The sequence below is a fragment of the Pleurodeles waltl genome, chromosome 6 (genome assembly GCF_031143425.1).
Source record: "Pleurodeles waltl isolate 20211129_DDA chromosome 6, aPleWal1.hap1.20221129, whole genome shotgun sequence".
Lineage (NCBI taxonomy): Eukaryota > Metazoa > Chordata > Amphibia > Caudata > Salamandridae > Pleurodeles > Pleurodeles waltl.
The window spans coordinates 590,261,008-590,287,116 of NC_090445.1; the positions used below are offsets into that span (position 1 = coordinate 590,261,008).

The following is a 26,109-nucleotide window of genomic DNA, read 5'->3' on the forward strand; positions in this document are numbered from 1 at the left end:
CCCCCAAAAGACGATGAGCATGTGTACAGGAACCGAAAAAATGATCATTCGATGAATGTCCAGGTGGTCTGTTTGGCTGACCAGTACATCTCCCATTTAAATGCCAAGTTCCCAGGGTCAGTGCATGACGCGTACATCATGCGAAATAGCAGCATCCCTTATGTGATGGAACTGCTACAGAGACACCGTGTGTGGCTAATTGGTGACTCTTGTTACCCAAACCTGCCTTGGCTATTGACCCCAGTGAGGAATCCCAGGACCAGGGCAGAGGAACTGTACAATGAGGCCCATGGGCGTACCAGGAGGGTGATTGAGCGGACCTTCGTCCTCCTGAAGGCCAGGTTTAGGTGCCTGCATATGACTGGTGGATCCCTAATGTACTCACCAAGGAAGGTGTGTTATATCATCGTGGCCTGCTGCATGCTTCACAACCTGGCTTTGCGACGCCAGGTGCCTTTCCTGCAGGATGGTCCAGATGGTGGTGTTGTGGCCGCTGTGGAGCCTGCGGAGAGTGAAGAGGAGGAAGACGAAGAGGACGACACAGACAACAGGGACAGAGTGATACTGCAGTATTTCCAGTGACACACAGGTAATAATCTACTCCTGCATTGTATTATATCTGTAACTGTAGTGGCTCTCTACTGTCTGACCTTTCACCCCAATGTATGGTAACTTAGTTGTGTATATCCCTTCCTATTTCAGTGATCTGATCCCCACGGAGTGCCCTCTGATTTTTTTCCCCATGGACTACCGCTGTGTGACACTGGTATGTTGTCATCACAATGTCACTAGAATTGTTTTGTTGGTTATATCAAGTACATTTGGTTTAAATAAATAGATAGCAGAATCCAGTTGGTTAATGTGCAATAATTGTGTTTATTGAAGTTTTCAAATAGGTGTATAGTTCAAAAAGGGTGATGCGTGATGGTGGAGGCATGTCCATGGCAGTGTCCAGACTGTCGTTCCTACAGGTCCATTGTCCATATGCCTGTGGAAGGTGGAGCAGGGGCAGTTCAAGGTTGGACAGGGTGAACAAGTGGGACAGTGGGATGACATCCGGGGGTTTCCGTGCATGGCGGGGGTCTTGACATCCTACTCTGTCTTCTTCCTCGATCTCAGGCCTTTCTTGCGGGGTGGTTCTTGTTCTGCAGGGGGTGAGGTCCGGGAGGGCCGTTGCTGTTGTGTCGGGGCCTCCTGACCACTAGCGCCGGTGGAGGTGGTGGGCTGTTCTTCCTCCATGCTAGTGGCAGGGGCCCTTTGGGGGGCCACATGGTCCCGCAATGTGGTGACAATCTGGTTGAGTGCCACCACGATTGTACCCATTGCGGAACTGATGCTGCGCAGTTCTTCCCGGAACCCCATGTACTGGCCCTCCTGCATGGCCTGGATCTCCTGGAACCTGGCCAGGACCGTCGCCATCGTCTCTTGGGAGTGGTGGTACGCTCCCATGATGGTGGTGAGGGCCTCTTGGACAGTGGGTTCCCTAGGCCTGTCCTCCCTCTGTCGCACAGCAGCCCTCCCAGTTCCTCTTTGTTCCTGGGCCTCTGTCCCCTGGACGGTGTGCCCACTACCAGTGCCCCCAGGTCCCTGTTGTTGTTGGGGTTGTGGGTTACCCTGGGTGCCCTGTACTGGTAGACACACTGCTGCTTGACCAGTCCTGGAGACAGAAGCATGGGCCCGCTGGGTGGGTGCTGTGCTGGTGTTTCCTGAGGGGGGTAGGTCTGCTGTGGCCTGGGGCTGACTGAGGGTAACCGACTGTCCAGAGGTCCCCGATGGTCCGGGCTGGTCATCAGGTTCTAGGTCAACAGAGCTGCTGTCATCACTGGGGGCCTGTTCTGGGGGTGGGAGGGACAAATCTGGACCCTCCTGGCCGGTGTGTTGGCATTCGGGCCCTGCAGGGGTAAAAGAGTATGGTTATTGATTTTGTGTGTGCCATGGCGTGCGATTTGTGGGTGCCCTTGTCCCCCAGTGCTGGCAGTCCCATGTGGGAGGAGTTGTGAGGGTGGTTTGTGGGGGGGGATGGGTATGTGCAGTGGTCATGCTTAGGTGATGGGTGTCCATGGTTTGTGTTGGCATTCAGGGGTTGGGCTTGGGTTGGGTGGGTTGTGCTGGTGAGACATTAACAGGGAGTATGTGTGCTGGGGGGTTAAGGGTGGGGGTGTGGGTTGGCATGCTGGTGGTTGGGGGGGGTGAAGTAGTTGAGATTAGACTTACCAGAGTCCATTCCTCCGCCTACTCCAGCGAGGCCCTCAGGATGCAGGATGTTCAAGACCTCTTGCTCCCATGCTGTGAATTCGGGTGGAGTGGGTGGGGGTCTGCTGCCAGTCTTCTGCACAGCGATGTTGTATCTTGACACCATCGACCGCACCTTCCCCCGTAGGTCGTTCCAGCGCTTTCGGATGTCTTCCCGATTTCTGGGATGCTGTCCCACAGCGTTGACCCTGTCGACGATCCTTTGCCATAGCTCCACCTTCCTGGCTATTGTGGTGTGCTGCACCTGTGTGCCGAAGAGCTGGGGCTCTACCCTGATTATTTCCTCCACCATGACCCTGAGTTCTTGGTCCGAGAACCTGGGGTGTCTTTGGGGTGCCATGGGGTGGTGTGGATGAGGTGTGGGGTAGTGTTTGTGGTGATGAGTGTGGTGGTGTGTGGTGTTTTGTGCGTAGTTGTGGTGTGGGTGATGATGTTGGGTTCCTGTGTGTGTTGTGCTTTGCGTTCCCTGTGCTCTCTCTCTGTGTATTGCGCCTTGTCTCTAAATTTCGATTTGTGGGGGTTTGTGGGTGATGTGGGTGTGTGTTTTATATGGTGATGGGTGTGTGGGTGTGGTGTCTGTATGTGTATCAGGTGTGTGTATTTCGAATTGTCCAATGTGGCTGTGTTTTGTAAAGGTGTGTGTATTTTGAGCGCGGCGGTGTGTACCGCCAATGGAATAACGCGGTTGAAAGACCGCCGCGTGGATTCGTGGGTCGTAATGGCATGGGCGTGTTTGTGTTGGCGTGACGGTGGAGGTTTGGTCATCTCCAGTTTATCGCTGACCGCTGATGAGGCAGCCTTCAGTGGATGTTGGGTTTTTGGCGGTTTGGCAGTTGTGGGTCAGAATGACCGTGGCGGTTTACCGCGGCCGCAGCAGTGTTATGGCGGCCTTCTGGCCGGCGGTAAGCGACTTTTACCGCCAGGGTCAGAATGACCCCCTTAGTCTTTTAACATCTCAGCTTGGGCAATGCCCTGCTTGTCATAGCCCCAGAGACCAAACTGACCCACCTGAAAGCGTCCTCCACACTAAAACCCATCTAATCAAATGTTTAAAACACTCAATAAGATCATATTCACCTTCAGTGAACTCAGCAGCAACATAGCCAGGCCTCAAAATAGAAAACCCTGAATGGAGAAGACAAGATGACAGACCTTCCCGAGCTGTGCCCCAAGGTTATGGAACTCATTTTCTATGTAGATGTAGCAATTTTCTCTCTCACTCACGCACAGAGCGAAATTAAGACATTTTTTCAAAACAACATCTTGTCAGTGTGTAAAAACCTCTCCCTTATGCCGTCTGACCTTGGAAGACATACCACTGCCTGTGTCACTCATCCTTCGACCCAGTTTCTACCACACCCTGGTGAGCTAGAGCACGATTTGAACTTTATGAGTACCCTTACATGCATTAATACACTCCTAGAAAACATGTAAATGCAGATCATAGCATATAGGGTAACCATAAAGAGGAATACATTTCTGAACAATATAAGGCTAAGAGGGCCATTTAGAAATTGGTGGATAACAATCCTATTTTTGGCAATGCTAAGAGCCCTGCATTTTAAGTTCCAAATTGTGAAGCTTCTTGTGATTACTCTTATAGGCAGGAAAATAGTGGGACAGTCATTTTTAAAGTAATTAAATCCTTAGACTTTCCTTTTGGCATAACCCGAATACACCACTGGCAGACTGATAACTGTTAATAGGTCATTTCTTTGTGCGAGGCAAAATGCTGACACACACATTATCCCACCAAGCGCTAGATTTAATGGCTTGAACCAGAATTCATGTCTTGTTTTAAACAAGGAGTCGTCATATATTCACTGGCATCTTAAACCATACTTTGATACAGTTTAGGATTTAAGGGCAAAGATATATTTGAAAAGCCTTGCAAATCTGAAGTTTATGCACAATGGGAATGTGTTGTATTGCTTATGTCAGCAAGATGCAGGTTATTTATGTGAAACTTCAAGAAGCTGTGGCAGAAAATAGGTGCTAATGGTCGATACATCAGCAAAGGACAAATTACAAATGGATAATTAATAAATGAACTTCAGTGGTTGTTAAGTAAGGTGTCACTGTAGTCATGACTGAATGAATTTCAGCCAGACATGTCAGGAAACGTTGCGCTTATAGTGATGGTGGAGAAGAAGATTAATATGAAATTATTGGATTAAGAGTCGTATATAGTATTAGGTACCAGGTAATTTGCGAATTTAATATGCGGGGAGCTAAGGCAAGAAAGTGTCATGCATAGTATTAGGCACCAGGTTATCGTGGTTTGGTTGGGGGAGATAAGGAAAGAAACTGCATTGGTTATATGTGAGATACAATTGAAATGAAACACAACGGATAAACTGCATTTTCACTTCGCTTATAGAAGTTTCAAACTATTGGTGTTAGTAAATTTCTATCTCTTGGTGTTTGCGTGGAATCCTGCAAAGTTAAAGTCGGAAAATATTTTTTAGATATTCCATTTTAGACACAACGTTAAAAAACATAACAGCCAAATTACAGACATCAGTTACACTGTCTGAAGTAACGGCTGTAGGCAAAACCAGCAGTAATTACCAGGTAACTATATGAAAAACGTAGTAAATGTTCTCAGGCGTGTGTCCTTCAGCTCAAGCTACCATGTCGAGCTTTTTTAAGGAGTATAAAAACATTATTCTCTTCCTTCTACCCAGTCTCTTCGCTAGACATAATACTTTCTAAAATTTCAAGAAAATGGTTAGTTCCGGTGATCTGGTCAGTGGTATGCCAAGAAAAACACAATTTTCTTCCAAGGTGCGGAGCAACTGATTATAGCAACATGTTGGCTGTAGTTCTTAATGCTACTAAACAAGGTCGTACTGCCCGGACCGGGCATTTCCCTGGAAGGGTGGGGGCCACTTTTGTTACGGGGGGACGGTTTTGTAGCAGTTTTAAAAGCCCTGCAGAGTTCCTTGTGTATCCAACAGTTTCAGGCAACAATAAATGTCCTAGATAACTTTGGTGATTAATTAACCTGCTGGAGAGAGATCTGAGCTTTGTCAAGTGGCAGTTTTGACTCATCTAAGGTAGTGCAGAGGATTAATATGTCTGCTACAAAGAACATGCACTATGCAGATTACAGAACAGTATTTTATGTGCATAGCTCAGTGGGATACTGCTTTTTTCATGGAGATCTTTTTGTTACTGTGCAGTTCATACGTTACAATCATAATCCAGCACAGTGAGCTATGAATCAATATCAAAGAGCTGCATGTAAATTGCAAGGTACAGGTTAGAAAGTGACTTTTTTTCCCCCAATCTTTGATTATCCTAATTTTGCTAAATAGTACATTTTGAATCCTGAGTTTATTCTTTCCAGACCAATCACTCTTAAAAAATGCCCACCATTATAGATGGCATGTGAATCCTACACCTTGTAGTCCCCTTTGTCTTATATAACATTTTCTATACACTTATTTACACATGTATGATTCATTGTGTCTGTATGTGATGTAAAGGGCTCTAACAACCTACGCTGATAAGAGAGGTGCTAAAGAACAAATAAAATACATGTGAGAGAGGGGTTATGGAGAGATGAGAGTCTTGTTTAGAGGGTGATGGCAAGGGAATCATTGAAGAGCCCCAACAAAGACTGCCATATCCTGGTGCTCCGCAAGGTCATCATTTACTATGTATTAAAAACGAATACAATTGAATATATAATGAAAATATGTTGTAAAATGCACTGTTTTTACTGTTTCCTTTCAAAATTTACTTGGGGGAGAACCTCCCTAAACCCCATCATAGTGGTCAGGCTTGCTTGCTATGCACCCTATGAGGGCTGGCCTGACAAAATTTGCCAGGGCACCTTTGGGTTCTGATTCGGCCCCTGCTACTAAATAAGGATATGAGAGGACATTTAATCAACTTGTTTGAATTGTGAGATTCCCATTGACAGGATAAGTTGGTGATTTCTGCAGGCTGTTTCTCTCAATAGATAAATTGGTTGCAGTTAATATATAAGCAGCTGGTACCTACGTATTTGTCAATAAAAGCCTGCTTGGTGCCTTTAGCATCCAAAGAAGATCTGGGAAGGCATGCCTGTCATCCACAGACATTCTCAGTTTTTCAGAGCCTTTCTTTCATCCACTATAAATGTGAGATTTAACCATTCAGATAACACGATGACAATATTAAGATCATATGGATATAATTGCATCCGCCTCACTATAAATTACTTCCTAAGATGCAGATCACCGTTTTGGTCAAAGGCGTGGCTCCAGTCAGGGAGAACATGATTTGTGATTTGAATTAGATCTTCTCATGGCAGCATGGGACTGAGGCTTTTTATTTGTGCAGGATAGAAACACTCATGTTAATGTGGCTATTAAACTGCGTTTCATAATGTTGTGCAGCAGACTGTTGGGTATGTGCACAAAAGCCTTCTTTGGACTGTCCTTCCATGTAGAGCATGAGAAGGAGGCTTCCCTTGTGGATTCTGCCCTTTTTGATAGAATTTGTTGGCTGGGTCAGCAGTCAGATTCTATGAGGGACACAGGAGGGTTGCTGCTGTCCCGTTTAACAGTAAAGCATTTGGACAAACCCGCCAATTCAATGCAGTTACAGGTGCGTTAAATTCTCTGTTTATATAGATAACTTTATTATGGATCGACAATGTCCTTTCCTGTGATACTGTAGTTTGCTGCAGTGTATAGCGCTATCTGCGGTTATCACCTTATCTGTACCATACTACACAGATTACTATATCTGAATTGTGCAGAGTTAGATCCTTTCTGGAAGGTGGCATTGGGGCAATGGCCCAGATCTATGTGGCACTGGTCTGGCGATGAGACACAGTGCCTATGTGTTTGATAGGGTGGCATAATATATGGAAATTATTTTACTCCAAGAATGTGTTTCCATTTCAATCAGTTTCATTGTTTATACTTGCAGAGTTCTTTAAACAGCTGCAATTTTTTGTCACCAGTTTTATTTGAATATATAAAAAGAGATACAGCCGTCTTCATTTTTGGAAGTAACACTTCACTACTACTGAATGGTGAAGGAGGCACATTTTGATATTAATGTGTACCTCAGGGATGGTTGTATGATGGAACCACGCATAGAACTACCACGCACGCCGTTATAACACATGCAGAATTACCACGCACGTTGTAAAGGCATGCATGGTAAAGGTATATTTGTGGTAAAGGCATGCATGGAAAAGGAATGCTTGATAAAGGCATATGTGTGATAATGGCTTTGTAGTAATGGTCATGCGTTATAATGTCTGTTTCCTCTCAAGGCTGCACCTTCGGTTGCTCTCCAAATGACATTTACCTGGATATTGAGAATCTTGGTTAAGTTTAATATGCTAGTTAAGAACATCAGGCTAATACCTCAGTGAACCATACACAAGTGTGTGGAATATAACATGACTGTGTTCTGTGCCCAAGATGACACGTTTTCCCTTTTCTATGTTCTTTTCTGTTTTCTGTTTTTTTTGCCTATGTTCTTTTTTACATTTTCCATGAAAATAAGGGCTAATGCTGAAACTTGATGCATAGCTGTCAATAGTTTAGGAGATGTGATGGGCCCAGAGCTGTGAAGGGCAAACTGAATCCCAATTACAGCCTATCATCATTTGCTTGACATGGGGCTCATAAGCCCCTTTCTGCACCATGAGCTGGCAGACCTCTTCATTAATAATAATTTTCTGAAGTACAAAAGGAAGTTCTCAATCCTCTGGGTCAAAATCTCATTATTTGGGCATTCATGAACTGTTTGTTTATATTTCTACCGAGTTTCTGTTAACTCTTCCACCTATTATCAGTTCTATTCCTGGTTTCTGGTAATTGGTGTTTCAAATGTACACCAGAGCACTCCAAGGTGGAGAAGTTAGCACATTGATTTCCAACTCAGACTTCCAACCCACTCTGCAAAACATGCATTCAACAATTTTGGGACAACATAAACTCCAATTTTATTATTCGAAGAATAAACCATAGTTTTCCCTGTAACAATTGTTTTAACGGAAACTGTAATAAATTGTATCATTATTTGGCGTGGGAGACTACCTCTCTCATGCAGCAGCCCCAACCACTGTCAGGGTGAACCCTCAAAGTCACTAAATGTACCTGAGTTCAACATTCTGCTAGCTATGGCACAGAGCAGGCAGGCTTAACTTAGGGCAATGTGTTAAATGTTTACGCAGTACCAAAACAGTAATACAGTCAACATGCAAAGCTATAGAAATCCCAACTGAATTTGAAAAATAGAGTAAAATGTAATAAACAAAAGGACACTAAAATTACCAAAATCTAACAAGGGAAAGACAAGATATTTTTCAAATTAGAAGTACAACCCGCTCCAACAAACGCTAAGCCGCAGTGAAAGTCTGTCATAGTGATAGACCATGACCATGTCTGACTGCAATGGAGTGGGTGTTGGATGGTTCATCCCGGTCCAGGATTTCACTTTCTGACTTATTTTCTTAAACCTCAATTTACCACAGGAGTACACAGGACCTCTGGGGAGAAACTTTGAGACAGGCTATTCTGCAATCCCCTGTGACTGCAGGTTTTTCAGTTTGACCTGTTAACACATATTTGGCATTGCAAAATGAGAGACAGATCACAAAAAGCCAATGTGCACTTTGCTAACACTTTTTGTTACCTGTCTTTTAGTATATCTGTCCCTTAAATTGGTCACACAGCGACCCTCAGAAGGCCCTAACTTCCTTTGTCAAATCCTCCACATCCTGAAAGAAGGCTACCTGCCACTCCACAGTGGGCCTCATGTCTTCTTGAGAACAGGCCTTGAGATGTATTAAAGCGGGAGAAGAGCAGTATCTGAAGGCTCAAGGGAGTCTGGTGGTAAGTGTTTCCCTCAACCGCTGGGGGTAGAGTAGGAGGTGAAGCTGGATGCCTGGTTGGTATTGAGAACTGTGGAGTTATGAAGGGGGATGGGTGCAGACCCAGGTGATGGTGAGGCGGTAAAAAGTTGTCTTGACTTACCTACAGTAGACGATTTAGTAGTTCTTTTCCTATGGCCTTCTTTGGGTTTGGCTGTCCAACTCTGTAGGCTGTAAAAGAATGAAGACAAATATCGTTTAGGAAATAGTCAACATTAAATTAAAGAAAGACTGACATTGTGAAGACTTCATCTACCATTTTCCATGCTGTGTTAGGTATATCTTCCATTTATCACCTTGTTAAGCTTCGTCATTTAGTTTTCAAAATATTCAGCCATGATTCCAAAAATGGTGAATCAGTCCATCTATGCAGCACATCTTTCTGCAAATTGAGACTTCTATAGTATTGAGACATGGCAGGCAATCCAACTCAGACAACCAACCCCTGGCATGCTTCCTACAATGGAAATGATTAAGTAGTATAATTACATCTTTAGTTTGTTTGTATATACTTTAAAAGATAGCCCTTTAAAAATGTTACACCCACAAAAGAATTATTTAAAAGCTCATTTGACTTAGTAATTAAGTATTGCTTGTGGGATACCGAGTAAAACACACAGTGTCAGCCATACATACACATATGTTTGCAAAAAAAGAACTGAATGCCGTACATACACGAAAAAGAAGTGAATGAGTCAATGTTCAAACTGAATTGATACACACCCAATATATTAAGATCATAATAATTTTCTATTGCACCAACATAATACTGTTTTTAAACATATGATTTTATAAACAAATAACATGAAAACAGATAATTACTCAGCCTATTTTTTAACAGGTCATCATAAAGTACAGGGAACTAGAACATAATAAAAAATACATTAAAATGGAAACTAGACTAGACACCTCTTTCAAATCAGATAGGCACTTGTATTATCAGACTCATATTTCACTTATAGCCTTTCTGCTGTTCAAATGTTTCTAGCTGAGTGTGGAGGGTAGGACAGGCTCTACTTTGGACCCTGCTGGCAGTGCTGTTGCTTAGGGGCCCAAGAAGTATGTTGGGAACATCCTGAGCCTTAATGCGTCTGCTTCGGATGGAAAAGTTACATGCATGGTAACAGAAGTGCTCCTTACCCGGAATGGCCCAGCTGCATGTGGATATGGAACCCTGGTTATGAAATTAGTCATGTGACATGCATGGATCATGTATGCTTGTCCTGACATAGGCCTAACATTGATGGGCTGCAGCCTACTATAGATCAGGAGCGGCACCAAAAGCTCTTCCCTCAGAATGGGTTAGGCTACTGCCCTCCCCAAGAGTTGTGGAATATGAGCACAGTTGGGGCAGTATACATGCTGTTTGAGCAGTTGAATAGCTGGGCTGTTCCTAGTGTCATAGGCGGGGAGCCTACTCACCCACTAGAATTAAGGTTAGGAGCTGTATTTGCAACCTACTAGGTGTATATGAGAGGAATGTAGGACTGTGAAGTGTGCATGAGCCAATGTGTGATAACAACTTTGTGTATGTGTGCCTGTGATTGTTCATAACACAAAGGCCCATGGATTCCTGTTTTCGAAGCCCAGGGCTAGAGAATTCAAAAATGGAGATGTGTATAACTGACATTCATTGGATGGAGGGGGAGCTAAACTGGCAGGGGAGCAGAGCACCCCCTGTGCACATGGAAGGCATCCTGTGATTCAGAAAAGGTGATAGGCAAGGAGGCAAGAGCGAAGTGTTCATGGTAGGTGGTGTAAATGATAAGGTACACACTCCAGGCACACAAAATCATAAAAGATTGGACACTTAGGGGGTCATTCCGACCGTGGCGGTCGGCGGTGAAGCGGCGGTAAGACCGCCAACAGGCTGGCGGTCTTTTTTCATGTATTCTGACCATGGCGGTTACCGCCATGGTCAGCCGCCGCTTCACCGTTCCGACCGCCACGGCGGTAACGACCGCCGGGCTGGAGACCTGGGTCTCCAGCCACGGCGGTCGTAACATACCGCCGGCGGTATTCCAACCCGCCTGACCCCGGCTTACCGCCATGGATTTCATGCGGTTGGGGACCGCCATGCAGTCCATGGCGGTAAGCACTATCAGTGCCAGGGAATGCCTTCCCTGGCACTGATAGGGGTCTCCCCCACCCCCAACCCCCACCCCCACCCCGACTCCCTCCCCTACCCCCCCCACCACCCCTGCCACCCCCAAAAGGTTGCAGGACCCCCGTCCCCCACCCCGATCCCCAACATATACACACACATACACACATACAGGCACGCATTCATGCACATACACCCCCCCCGCATTCATGCACACATTCATGCACATACACACACCCCCCCGCATTCAGGCACGCATTCACACGCCCCCTCAATATACACACACGCACAACCCCATGCACGCACACAACTCACAACACCCTCCCACCCCCCTTCCCTAGCGGACGATCACCTTACCTGTTCCTGGTGATCCTCCGGGAGGGAACGGGCAGCTCCGCCGACACCGCCACGCCAACAGAACACCGCCACAGCGAATCACAGGTCGTGATTCGCTGGGCGGTGTTCTGTTGGCGTGGCGGTGGAGCTACCTCCACTTCCCCGCCTGCCGCCAGTATGGCTGTTGGCGGCTCTTCGTCCGGAAACGGGCGGAGCGCTGCCAACAGTCAGAATGGCCCATGCGGAAGACCGCCAGAACTGGCGGTCTTCCGTACGGCGGTCCCTCGGCGGTCTATTGAAAAGACCGCCGAGGTCGGAATGACCCCCTTAATCCTTTAAATCTTTGTGAGGCAAGTGTAGCTGGAGGCTGACACCCATTGGTAACCCCTTTTCTGCACCCGTGGCCTGAGTTGTGGTCTGTCAGTTCTGGTGCCACCCCTGCTAGGGGAGAAAGGTCCCTGGACAAAGAACAGAACCGAGGAGTTGGCACTTCATTGAGCCCAACACCCACAACATGACTTTCGAAGGGCCAGGCACTAAATGACATTTGTGTCTGGAGAGACTTTCTAAAACTGGAAGCTGAAAACCCACTTGTTGTTCAGAGCTGTGACAAGATCGTCACAACGTGATCTACTGCAATCAGGTCTGCTGGACTCCCAGGTGGGAGGGGGGGACCAAGAACACTTGCCCTGAGCCTGGAGCAACAGCCTGCTTGCCTGCCAAGACCAGTGCGATCTGTGAGAAGGAGGAGAGTTTGGAAGGAGCGAGGCCCAGTGGGGATTTGGAGACGAGGGGCACTTATGCCCTGTTGCGGAAGTAACACACGCTGGAGCGCAGAATGAGACTGTTACATTGTGGCTGCATTGTGGTTAAGACACACCGACAGGGGCTCATTAAGACTTGAGAACTAAGGTATAGTGTGTTATGATGTGATTTATGTTCGAGAATGTAAGGCACGCAGGATTCCTGGGTAGCCAGTTGATCTGGAAACTCGGAAATAGCCTGACGCCAGGTTGTGTCGCTCACAAATAAACTTCATGGTTTAAACTACAACTTGTCCGGTCGTTATCGACAACAATTTTGGTGACAATTTTTACCGAGGACAGGAGCGGACACAACCTGACGTGTGTTTGTAGACATCGAGCAGTGGCTGACGGCAGATGAACGGGGCCAGAGCAAACCAAGGTGTCTGAAGAGATCAAGCCGTGGCTGACGGCTGGTGAAAGTGGCCTTGGTGAACTCACCTGTAGGCGGCGATTGGACTTCTGGATGTGACTTTGAGTGAGCACTATGAAATCGTTGTCTCCCTTATTTGTTACCTGAATGATCTCCGGGAGGGAAGGAGCACCGCGTTCAGGTACTCGTAACTCGATGGCCTTTCGCACGCATGCGCAAGAAAACTAGTGTGCCTACCTCCTTTTGGTGCTGTCGCATTGGAGCGGCCATTTTATTTCATTGAACGCTTCCTCGTTCAAAAAAGGAGAAAAAGACTAGACCGCTCACCTTAGGAAATTAGCGGCCATTTCAGTCCATTGAACTGTTTCATGTGCACATAGACTGCCTATCTTGGATCAAGGCAACAATTATTTGTCTTTACTCTATCCCATGAGAGTCAGTTGTTTTATTATTGTTAAAGTTTGTTGTATTTATTGAGTGTAATATCCGTCATGGCTTCACTTTGAAATATTATTACACCACCTTTTTTCTTACAACAAGCGGGTCAACCTGACGTTTGTTGGGAAGATTGGATTGAAATTTTGGAAAACTATATTATAGCTCTTGATGGACAACATTTTTCCCCAGCTAGAAAGAAAGCCATTTTACTGCGTGCTCTTGGCAATGAGGGCCAAAGAGTTTTTAAGTATTTGCGGTAGTGTTGGTTCCTAATGGTCAACCTATGGATGATGTCTACAAAGAGGCTATAAAAAGATTGGAGAACAGATTTGCAAAATAAGTGAATCTAGTTATTGCCAGGTAAACATTTTACACTCAACCTCAGGCTGAACATGAGCCCATTGATGAGTTTGTGGCTAGACTAAGAGAACTCTCCATTAAATGCCGATTTGGAAATATGACAGAGGAATTAATCAGAGATCAGATGATTGTTCAGTGCAAAGAAAAGAAAATACAAGAAAGATTATGGGCAGCGAAGGATCCCACACTCATGGAGGCTATTGGAATAGCAAAAGTAATTGAGGAATCACAGAGGTGCATGAAGGAAATGAACAAGAGGGACAGGACTACTGATGTGTCCTTGGTTAATTCAGATAATCAGGACTGTGTTGAAAATGAAGTGTATGTAGTTAAAAGAAAAGAGAAGAAGGAATATGGATTTCAAAGGGGAACAAGGTTTTCCGGCAGCTAGGAATAAAGGGGACATTGCTCATTGTGGTAGCATCTTTCATGATACAGATTCAAGGAAATACTTTGTGAGCAACAAGATTTGCAGGAGATGTAGACCGAAAGGTCATTATGCAAGGGTCTGTACGGAGTCTTACAAAGTAAACAAGAGTGTGAATTCTAGTGTAGGGGTGGTTGAAAGTACGACTGAAGGTCTGTTTGCGGACAGAGTTCTTATAGTGAATGATGGTCTCAAAACTGGGGATACTCTGTTCACAGACTTTCCTGAGATTAAAGGGAGGATGTCTAGACCTACTGCTACTTTCATTGTGTGTGGGAAAAATGTTGAATTCATGATTGACTCTGGGTCCATGTACACCATTATTCCTGAACAAGTTTTTAAAATGCATTGGCAGAATGTTTAACCCTCACCTAAAGACATAAATCTGGGTGGGTATCAGGGAGAATCCATAGACATTTTAGGATACATGGAAGGCGACATACAGTATGGCTCAAGATGTACCAGGGGTAAGGTATATGTGTCAATAGAAGGACCACTAATTCTGGGGTGGATGCATCAGTTTGATTTAAATATTATGTTACATCCTAGAGCCCCCAATCAGGTGTTGATTGTAGACTAACTCACTTTAGAAAGTGTGTTAGCTGGAGCGAAAAATGTTTTTAACAAGAAATTAGGATGCTTCAGAGGTTATGTCCACAAAGTAAGGGTGAAATCAGACGCTACTCCTATACAGCATAAATTGAGGAGGGTGCCGTTATCTGTTCGTGATGGGTTGAAGAGTTTGTTGGGAGAAATGCTGGAGGATAGTGTCATTGAACCTGTAGAAGCATCATAGTGGATTTCGCTTGTGGTCATTACTCAAAAATCTGATGGACGCTTGAGATTTTTTGTCGACTTATGCTCAGTGAACCAGAATATTGTAGTTGATGTGTTTCCTCTTCCTAACATTAATGAATTACTTACTTTGGTGAAGGACAGGAAATACTTTTCCAACCTTGATTGGGAAGTGCTTATCACCAGGTTAGGTTGCATGAGAGCTCCAAATCGCTCACAGCCTTTGTTACCACAGAAGGAACCTTTCAATTCAAACACTTACCGTTTGGGTTAGCATCTACTGCTAGTGTATTTCAACGAGCAATGACTAAGATCTTGAAGGGAATAGATGATGTAATTTATTTCCAAGACAACATCTTAGTCATGGTGAAAACTAAAAATGAACATAACGCCACTTTGAGGTTGGTGTTGAGGAAATTAGAAGAGTATGGCCTCACAATAAATCAAGAGAAAGGTATTTTTCTGACTGAACAAGTAGAGTATTTGGGCTGCACTGTTGCTATGGGGTCGATTAAACCTAAATGTTCTCTGTTAGATGCCATTAGCAAAGCACCGGTCCCGAAAGATAGAGACCAATTGAGGTCGTTTTTGGGGCTGGTAGAATACTATGCTAAGTTTGTTGAAAAATTTGCAGGGAAGACAAAGGCCCTCATTCTGACCTTGGCGGTCTTTTCGCAAGACCGCCGAGTTACCGCCGCGGTGAAGACCGCCGACCGCGGCGGTATGCCGCTGTGCGCATTCTGACCGCTGGGAGCATTCCGCCGGAAAACCGCCAGCAGCCACACTGGCGGTCGGTGGGAAAGTGGAGACTGGTCAACCTCCACCGCCACGCCAGCAGAACACCGCCCACAGAATTACGACCCACATTTCTGTGTGGCGGTCTTCTGTTGGCGGTCTTCTGTTGGCGGTCACCTCCCCATGGCTCCCGTCGCCTCCCGGAGGACCAACGCACAAGGTAAGTTGATCGTCCGTGAGGGGAGGGGGTGGGGGGGTGTTGTGTGATGTGGGCGTGCATGGGGGTGTGCGTGTGAGTGTGTAGAGGGGGTGTGTGAGTGCGTGTATGCGGGCGGGGGGTGCTGCTGTGTCTATGGGTAATGTGTGCTGTTCGGCAGGTGCGCGTGTCTGCATGTATGTGTGCGGGTATGTGTCCCCGTTGTGTATGTGTGTGTAGGGGGTGTGTATATGTGCATGTTGGGGGTGTGTGCATGTCGGGGTGCATGTATGTGCATGTCGGGGTGGGGGTGGGGAGGGGGTTCGTACCACCTCTGGGGGGTGGCAGGGGGGTGGAGGGTGTGGGGGGAGGACTCGGGTGGGTAGTGGGGGGTAGGGGAGACCCCTATCAGTGCCAGGGAAGGAATTCCCTGGCCCCGATAGTGCTTACCGCCATGGTTCGCACGGCGGTTCCCGCCCGCAAGAAACCGCGGCGGTAGGCAGGGTCATAATACCCTTGGCGGTCTTGGGACGACCGCCGGGCCGGAGTGCGCAAACTCCAGCCCGGCGGTCATGACCGCCGTGGCGGTCGGAGTGGAGAAGTGGCGGTCGGTCGCGGCGGGGACCGCCGCGGTCAGAATGCCATTTTTAATACCGCCGGTCTGTTCGCGGTCCGACCGCCGTCTCTCCGCCGACCGCCAGGGTCAGAATGAGGGCCAAAGTGTTTAAAAGGAATGTTGCATAAAGGCAGTAGATTTGAGTGGGAGGAAGAACAATTCTGTTTTGACATTAGGAGGGAGCTATGCCAAGCAGGGATTTTAACAGTGTTTGACAGAAATTTGAAATTTGCACTCACAGTGGATGCCAGTGCATCTGGTTTGAGGGTAGTACTTTCACAATTTCATGACGGTGATGAAAAGATGGTGGCGTTTGCCTCTCGTACTCTGACATCGGCTGAAAGAAACTATTTGGTCATTGAGCGAGAAGCTTTAGCAGCAGCATAGGGTGCTGAATATTTACGTGTATAGCTGTGGGGGCTACCTTTTGTCATACTGACTGATCATAAACCGCTAGTAAGAATTCTGGCTTCAGGAGGAGCAGGCAAAGGTTCAGCTAGGCTGGCTAGATTAGCAGCCAGACGTCAGGAGTATACCTACACAACTGAATTTTTACAAGGCTGGACGAATGTTCAGGCTGATTGTCTGTCTAGATTATCATTGGATTGGGAAAAGGTTGATGATGTTGGTGTGAGGAATGCAGACATGGAGGGTGCTGTTGCCACTGTGCAAGATGCAGTAGATAGTGGCACTGGATCCTTTTCGATGTTGCACTGGAGAGAGGAAATGGAAGGAGATGTAGTGATGAGAGACGTAGTTAAGATGATTTGGTGTGGAGAAGTGAGAGAGAGCCCCCTTGCGTTAGCCGTGAGACCTTATTTGAAGGTGCTTGAAGAGCTGTCAGTCTGCAGTGATGGAGTGATTATGAAGAGGATTGCTTTATTCCTCCTGTAGGGTTGAGGTTTCGGATTTTTCAGTTGGCGCATGAGGGTCATCTTGGGCAAGGCTTAACCACCAGGAGAGTGAGAGAAATTTTTTGGTGGCCAGGCATGGATAGTCAAATCAAGGAATGGGTATGATGTTGTAGATTGTGTAAAGAAAGTGAGAAGAGATTGGTTCTTGAGAAGTGTGCAGGCGGACACTTAGAAGATCCCGGAAAGCCTTGGCATACGGTCTGTCTGGATTTTACTGGCCCGTTAAAAGAATTGTCTTCTGGTATGAGATTTGCAGTGGTGGTGGATGTTCATTCTAAATTGTTGATAGAATTTTTGAGGGAGATCACTACAAAAACTACAATTGGAGTCTTAGAAAGAATTTTCAAAAGAGAAGGGTCTCCAGTAGTCCTTATTACGGACAATGGTACGCATCTTACTTCACATGAGATAGTAAAATTTTTGAAGGCATGGGGAGTCAGGCATTCTTGTACCTCATTATATAATCCCTGAGGCAATGGGGTGGCTGAGAGATCTATTAGACGTCTCAAAGGAACTATGCAGTTGGCCCTCGTAAACCGTTGTGATGTCAGAGAAACCATTTCAGATATGGTGTGGGCGTATCGCACCACACCACATAATGTCACACATAAGATCCCTTTTGTGACCATGAGAGGATGGTTGCCTGGTACCAAATTAGTGCCGGCTTGGTTGAAGGAAGTGTTGTGTGACCATGCGGGTGTCAGGGGTCTAGATGGTGTTAAGTCTCTTAAAAAGAGAAAAATGCATGCTAGATTATGGGTGGAGGTAGGAGACTGGGTCAAGGTGAAATCGGGTGGATCCAGGGAGGTTTGACCAAGTTCAGTGTTCCTTTCCATGTGCAGAGAATGGTGCATTCTTTGTGATTTTGGAGAATGGTGAGAGATGGAATTTTCGGAATGTGGCCTTGTATCTAAGAAATGGTATGTCTAAAGAGAAAGTTGATGAAGGTTGCTCGGGAATGATGTTCATGGATGATGATGAAGTCGTCAATGGGAGATGTGCAGTGCCTCTAGATGATTGTGTTGTACACAAAGGTGTGGAGAGACGGATAGTTGAGTGTGGAATTGAGTATGGGAATGATTCTGCTCTTGGAAAGAGGATTAGGAAGCTGCCTTCTTATTTGAAGGATTTTGTTAAATAGTAAAATTATTATTATTATTATTTTAACATCTTGCTTTTCCAACCCAGTTTTTTTGTATGTTAGTTTTATTGTGTTTGTTTTCCTTTAGTTGTTATTTGTTAATGAACAGGGGAGGATGTGTTATGATGTGATTTATGTTCGAGAATGTAAGGCGCGCAGGATTCCTGGGTTGCCAGTTGATCTGGAACCTCTGGAATAGCCTGACGCCAGGTTGTGTCGCTCATGAATAAACTTTGTGGTTTAAACTACAACTTGTCCAGTCGTTATCTACAACATAGTGCTGCATGTGAGAACTGTGCAAGAGACTTGCAGGCACTTGTTATGAACTTTGTAAACAGAAGCCTACAGCGAGGGTGGTGGGAGGGGTGTGGCTTGCACCTGTAGGAGAGTTGCCTCATATGTGACTTAGATGCTTCACAGTGGACTGAGCCTAGACAAGAGGGGCTCGGGTAAAGACGCCCAAGGCGTTAGATGTGACTCTACAACGGATTGTGTTGATTATTTCACTGTGACAGAGTTGGACCATTATGTGTAATAAATACTCATTTTTCCATAAAACTGAGTATTAATTGTACCTGATGTATTGGAATTGCCATTCTACCTTCCTCTCGAAAGCTTTGGGCTACTCAACCTGTGCTGCGACTGACAGTCAAGTACTTACAGGGTAATACATGGCCTCGTTGCACAGAGTCCATGTTAATCTGAACCCCAGCACAGTGGGAGTAAGAGGGCCCCTACCACCACGTGGGGTCCTATAGCCCCATCACTGAAGATCCTTCCAACGCATGTGGTATTCCTTACCTCTGCGGCTGTGGACACTACTGCACTGCAGCTCATGCCTATCTTTCTCCAAACCTGTGTCTGTGCATCAGTGCCCAGCTGTATTTCACAATCCTCAAAGAGGCGAGGGTACTTTCCTAAGGAGCCCCTTGCAGATAACCTCAAGGTCTTGATGTCTAAAGTGGGGCCTCTCTCATCTTGTTTCTGAGCCATTTCGGTGGTTTCGATTTCGAAAGGAGCAGCAGGATGGTGGTGGATGATGCTGCGGAGAGCGGATGGCTCAGAATGACCTGAAAATGGATGACTTTCTGTTCTTGCACCTAATTTCCTGTTTTCAGCTGTCAGCAAAAATCACTCTGTCCCAAAAATGGAGGCCTCCACCCCACACATGGGAATCTTCTACCTGTGTACATCATTAGTCATTGACAGAAAACTGTCCAACCACAATAATTCAGCAACCAAACTAGCATCCCATGTGACAAAATATTATTCAATCATTTATCTGAGACACTGGCCTCAGCTCTGTGCCCCATCCCAGGAACTTCAAAGGGGCTGTAGTTCAGGGGTAATGACTACATGTTAGTCCTGTTGCATGGTGATGGTGTGCTACATGTAGCAGGCTACTATTATCTTAAACACAACCTGGGAGAGGGTGGTTCTAGGTCATGTTATCTATCTGAAACACAATTTAAAGTTGCCAAAAGTGTGTTCAGTGATGGCTATTGGATATGTGTGTTGTGTACTGTACCTCTGATGAGGTTGTGTGAGTGAATGTTGGATGGTGTGGGATGATGAGGAGAGAGAGCATACTAAGTATCTCCTGCAACAAATATGTGTTATGTCTTAAAATGACAATCTATACATGCATATAGTCAATGTTTGGATAATGAGTGTCTATTATGTTATAGTGAGTAATGAGTGAGTATGTTTGAAATGCCATTCCCCAGATGGACATGCAGCTCTAGAGTGAGACGTTATAAGTTATATGGCACTGAAACCCGCAGCAAATAACTGACTTGCAAGAGGTGACTGAAGGAAGATATAGCTGCCATGTGTGCTTTAAGGAAAGACAGCATACTCATCAGTCATGCAGCCCCTTGATTTGCAGACAGGTTGCATGCTAATGGAGTGGCAGAGATGTCTGTTGAAAAGATGTTCCATATGAGCATATATTTCCCTGGTAACCCTTTGTCTTTCTTCCAGTGACTGTGACATGGTGATAAACTGTTGTACTCTGCTCATGATGCATCTCAGTACCTGATGGAAACATTGAGATTGGCTTGCCTGTATCCTGCCTGCATTGTCGGAACTGACACTCTGGAAAGACCCAGTAGTCCTGAGATTCAGAGCAGTCAGTATTTTGACATAAGCAGGGTACTAGTGAATCAACCTCGTCCTCACAGTCTGTTGCAATGACAACGATCATTTCAAGGGCTAAGTCAATGACTGCTTCCATTAACCTCCAAAAGATGTTGATCCTGTGCCTGTAAACCATCTCTAGATTCCTCAAATCATTGTTTCTCAAAATGAGGTTAAACCTACAAAGACATTCACTGACATAGTGAACCCAAACATATTTGGTGTGTGACTTAATTTCTTATGTGGCTTGCCTTCATGTGACTGGTGTTGTAATGGGGCTAACTTGTAGATGGGTGGCAGAGTCCTGCAATATCATTCTCTCTTCCCTTGCATTAGCAGGTTCATCGTGTGCGCTAGGAGCCTTGTTGTAATATATTTTTAAAGAAATGTCTAAGTTTAAATTTAAAAAATATATTTTTATGTCAAAAACTTACGATATAAATTTTTAAGAAAAACAGGTAAAACCTTAGGACATCCAATTATTTTCATGCTTTCCCTAGTGTTATTTGCTACTTCCATCAATTTCTTTTAGAGTGTGTTGCAGTACCAGAGAATGGCAACGTATAGTGCTTGACGGACTTCAGCCTGTCTGGAGTAAATTTGAGCCTGTTTTGTCATTATCCGAGCTGTATTAGAATTATAAATGTTTTTGTGATTAACAATTGTCTTGCTTTTGTGTGAGTGAGCTTTTGTATTAGTATGCCCCTTCTTATACCGTTCCTTAAATTCCCATATTCTCCATTTTCCAGCCACTCCGCCTTGTTCCTCCCACATTTACTACAAACGAGAACACCTGCATTGCTGAGATCTCTGTACAGAAACATAAGAGGGGGACTGAGACCTCCAGCCATATGTTTCTGAATTGCATTTTCTAGTTCATGAATCATACTACTACAGTATTTATGTACTCCAAAATGCAATTTGTGAACAGGGCTTCCTACGTAGAAGGTTCCATTCAGGCTAACCCAGAGTTCATACCTATTAACAGTTTGTTTGTTTTTAGAGAATTAACTCATATACTTGAACGACTCTAGCTGCAGCTTCTGATTTAGAGGGATAACTCTCAAATTCACCTCTAGGTGATGGATGCGAAAGTCAAGCTAATATCACAACCTGCCTCAGCAATATTTATTATTGAATGAGAGATGACGTCTGGCAACTAAATGGCACCAAAGTAGAAAGCATAGAGATTGTGCAGTAAAATAATTATGGAACAGTCTCTTTCCTAAGGCACATAGCTCCATGAATAGGTCAACCCCGCCACAGTGTCAGAAATCTTGGTGTATCATTTAATTCAGACATATAATTTATCCCCTCAAGCTAGCACAGCATCCAAAGGGGCCAGGTTCCAAATGTTTTTGCTCTGAAAAATCCTACCACGTTTCAAACTGTCAAGCAGAATGACTAGAGCAGTGTTCGTGGAACAACAGGTCTACTCCAACATAGTCTTCGTAGCCCTTCCCAGATAAGGCTACGTCGAATTCAGAAACAGGCAGCAACACTGAATCCTAATACGACAAGGTGTTTACATTAAGCTTGACTTAAACACACTCCATTAATTCCCAGCACAGAGGTGTGCACTGTTGTAAAATATATACTTGCCAAGGGGGCGGTAAGTTTAAAAAATGTACTTGTCTGTAAAAAAAAAAAAAACCTCTACTTTCCCCATTTGGTGCCATGCAATGAGGTGACAAATTATGGCAACATTCTCATTGTATCTCTGAAGATAGCCCCTCTGATTATGTGGGGGCTCACATTATCTCGTGTTTGAATTCTAGAAGTTCTCTGATTTTGCCACCTTTCCACAAATCCCCACACAGGGCAGGGAGCAGGTGAGAAGCAGTTATTCCAGGGTTGGAATGCTCTTGTGCTTCTGTGCACAATTGCAGTGTAACATGTTGAAAGGTAGTCACCTACTCCTATTTAATCACTGTCCATACTAGAAAAGAGTGGACACCGTACAAATTATTTTTTCCAGGGGTAGGAAAGTGAAGGTGTAGAGAAGGTAATTGCAGTCAGTCATTTCTATGAGTAAATATACACAAAATGTTACCCAAAATCGTTTAACACTGATTCTCCATTACTAATCTTTTAAAAATATTAGCATGTATTAGCCACTTCACTAAATTATGCCTCAGAGAAATGGTATTATAGTGACCAAAAAAATGTAATGAAAGATGTTTTTCAAGTTGTAGTTTTTTTGTGCATTTTAATTTGAAAACAAACAAACACAATTCTTGGATTCGTACTTATGTATTTGTTTTCATGTAATCAGGGTGCATTCTTGGAGCATTATAAAATCCGCAAATTAGTAATTCCTGCAAACATGTATGCATTTTTATACAGGACTCGCTGTCAGAAATACAAAAACTCAATGCATTTCCTACCAGAACTCGTCCTAATAGTAGAGGCTTTACGTTAATTTACTATTTCTTCTGGGTGTCTGTTAGTCCTTAATCCTGTAGTTTTAGGTATTCTTTTTATATAAGAGATAAAATGCTACCTGCATATATTATAAAGACATAGTAGGTCCATGAGGCGTTCTGTGATCATACTTAGCAATGAGGCCGAAGGCTGAGTTTCTCAATAAGGTCATGGAACGCAAAAGGTAAGGTTATAATGTACACAGTAGATAATTTATTCCTTATAATACATGCATGGTAACATCACCACCTTTCCCACGAACCACTTAAATCCTCAGTACTTTGCTGTTTCATATGAAAGAGGTACCATGTTTTCAAATATGGATTGTAAAAGTGGAAAATATAGTGGAAAATGAAACACACTCAAAAGGAGGTCGTTTTTTTTTTTTTTAAAAGGTATTAAAATCCATTTAATTCAAGTTATTTTAAAAAAAAGTGCCGTAGCTCCAAATGTGTAGAATTATGCAGAGATATTCTATTTTTTCTCTAATTACATAAGGACTGTAAAAAATAAACGTTGCCATAAATATCTTCTTTTTGTGTATTACAGAACAGAGCAGGAGAAGGAAATGCCATTTTTCATTTTCATTTTTTTTTTTACAACTGCAGTTTTAATTATGCTCTATGTTCTGCCTTTCACCTCCACTGCTGGCTCTGGCAGGAGGTACTGTGACATCAGAACTTGAGTTATTACAGTAATCAGCTAAGGCATTTCTTTATTAGTGTCACATGGAGGAGGACTACCCGAGATACTTCCTTGGCCCTCCCCCCATACTTCTGAAACAAAAGCAGGACTTTTCACTTTTCTGAAGGCTGCATCTGGACCCTGTCCCTATAACCAACTCCCTACTGAGACGGGAGATGCATGGCTAGAGCCAAAGATAAAACATAAGGACTGCTGCAGATGCGGGAGAGAAGGGAACCTGAAGAAGACATGCAGAGAGATAAGACTAGTCAGATCAACACACCCACTGAGGGTGTTCACCCGAGGAAAGAGCGACCTGCCGGTGTGGTGATCGTGCCAGCCACGCTCCCGGAGGAGCGTGCCTCTTGCAGGTGCAAGCCAGGGTTTGGGCTGGAGGATAGAGGATGAAGGAGGAAGCCTCACAGTGAACCACTGCAAGAGGCGGATGCTTAGCGGCCTGGTTGTCTGATTCTATTTACACTTTGACTGTGCACTGGGTGAATAAATGGTCAGAGACCAGGCGGACGTTCTCTATAGTTGCAAATAAGCCCGCACTGTGTTTGCGAGTGCATCAAGCTTTATTCTTTTTTCTTGGGAAAAAGTAAACAACACTCTCTAAATCGAGAGCACCTTCCCCAACCCTCACAGTTCTTTTGGTGGCATGCACAGGGACTAAAGGGCATCAGACAGGAAGAACAAACCACTTACCTGACATATTTTCTTTTACTTCGAGGGTACCAACGGGAACGGCTCCAGGCACTTGACCTACAGAAAGGAGAAAAGGAGCTTAATTCCCCATTCCAGGCACCATCTGTGGGAATTCTTTATAAATAATGTAAGCTCTTTATGATAAATAATTCACTAAACAGAAACCCAACGTCTCTGGAATCATATGAGGGGGTGAAATCTCTTGATGTTTGTTGTATTGTACTTTCTGGTGATATAGTAGAACCTGGCTGTCTCCTGGCAACTGGGTAATATGGTTCTAGAACGGGGAGTGGGGAGCAGTTGGTGGAGAGAGTTGGAGGAGAGGAAGCAGTGGGTGACAGCCGGGCCAGGTCGCTCAATGAATAAACTTACCTACGACATAAAGGTGCTGTGTACGTCGATTACCTTCATCCCCACTTATCATTGGCGACGAGGGTGTTTGGAGCCCATGAAGAAGTGACAAGTGCGACCTGGACCGGTAGAGTGCTGTGGCAGCGCAACACAGAGGTTCGTGAAGTTCGAGGAAACCGCTTGTGTTTGCTGCAGGGAGACAGGAAGGATCGGTACTGTGCCCAGGGCGGGAAGTCGGCGGCAAGTACAGTGTTTTTTTTGGCTTTACGTGCGCGCGACGCTGGCACGTTGAAAAGAGAAGATTTACTGGCGCGTGGCGCAACCAGCACGTGGTGCGATAGACGCGTAAAGTTGCCAGGCAACGCACGTACACAACCAGCGCTTGGTGCTATTGACGCGCAAAGTTGCTAGGCAACGCGCGTACAGCGAGCAAGTTGGAAGAAAAGAAAAAAAGGAAACAGTGTTGCGTGTATTTCAACTAAGAAATTACTATTTTATGGACGGTGTACAATGTAAAATTTGGACTTTGATGTAAGAAAAAGAGGAAAGAACAGAAAAAGAGCTAATACAAGTGACAGAGAATAGTAGATATGGCAACACACTCTATAACTCCACCACCGGCATTTTTACAGCTTCCAGGTGAACCCTGCATGGCCTGGGAAGATTGGAAAGACGCTTTCTCTACATACTTAGAGGCCATTGGCGGGGAGATGTATGTAGAAAAGAGGAAGTTGGCAATTTTAAAGCATTGTTTGGGGGTGGAAGGAAGGAAAGTTTTGAAAACTTTACCATTACAAGACACACAAGGAGGAGATTCGGACCAAGAGGATGATGTATTCGAAAATGCCATTAAGGCATTAGAAGAAAACTATGGAAAGAAAGTCAACATTGTGGTGGAGCGACATAGGTTTTTTTTGTGCGCTCAGAAACAAGATGAAACAATAGATCAGTTTGTTAACAGTCTACGTAGGCTAGCTATTTCGTGCAAATTTAGAGATCTGAATGATGAAATCATTCGTGACCAATTCATTAACAGAGTGAAGGAGGTCAAAATTCAAGAGAAGTTGTTGAGTTTAAAAAATCCAACGCTGGACAAAACGGTGGAAGTTGCTAGACATATGGAAAGTACGTCTCAATATGTTAAGGAGCTCAACAACACGAATAGTACTAATGAACAAAACACAGTTGGAGAAGTACGATATTCCAAGAAAGATAAAAGTAAGGTTGGAGATAACTTTGGGAAGAGAAAGGAGTGCTACAGGTGTGGAAGTGGTAGACACCTGGTGGAAGCAAAAAATTGTCCAGCTATTAACACAAAGTGTTTCAAATGTAAGAAAATTGGACATTTTGCTAGAGTGTGCAGAATGGTTAATGAGAATAAGTTCAAGAAGTTGGTAAATGTCGTGAAGAGAAGTGAACAGGAGAA

At 44.7% G+C, this 26,109-nt stretch overlaps 1 long non-coding RNA gene across 1 annotated transcript in view; it reads right to left on the minus strand.

Moving 5' to 3' along the window:
* LOC138301992 (uncharacterized) overlaps positions 1 to 26,109 on the minus strand; it is a 191,329-nt gene that overhangs the window by 101,440 nt on the left and 63,780 nt on the right. Inside the window, exon 2 of the long non-coding RNA XR_011205210.1 lies at positions 9,243 to 9,310. This is a non-coding gene — a long non-coding RNA (uncharacterized lncRNA). The remainder of the gene's footprint in view (positions 1 to 9,242; positions 9,311 to 26,109) is intronic.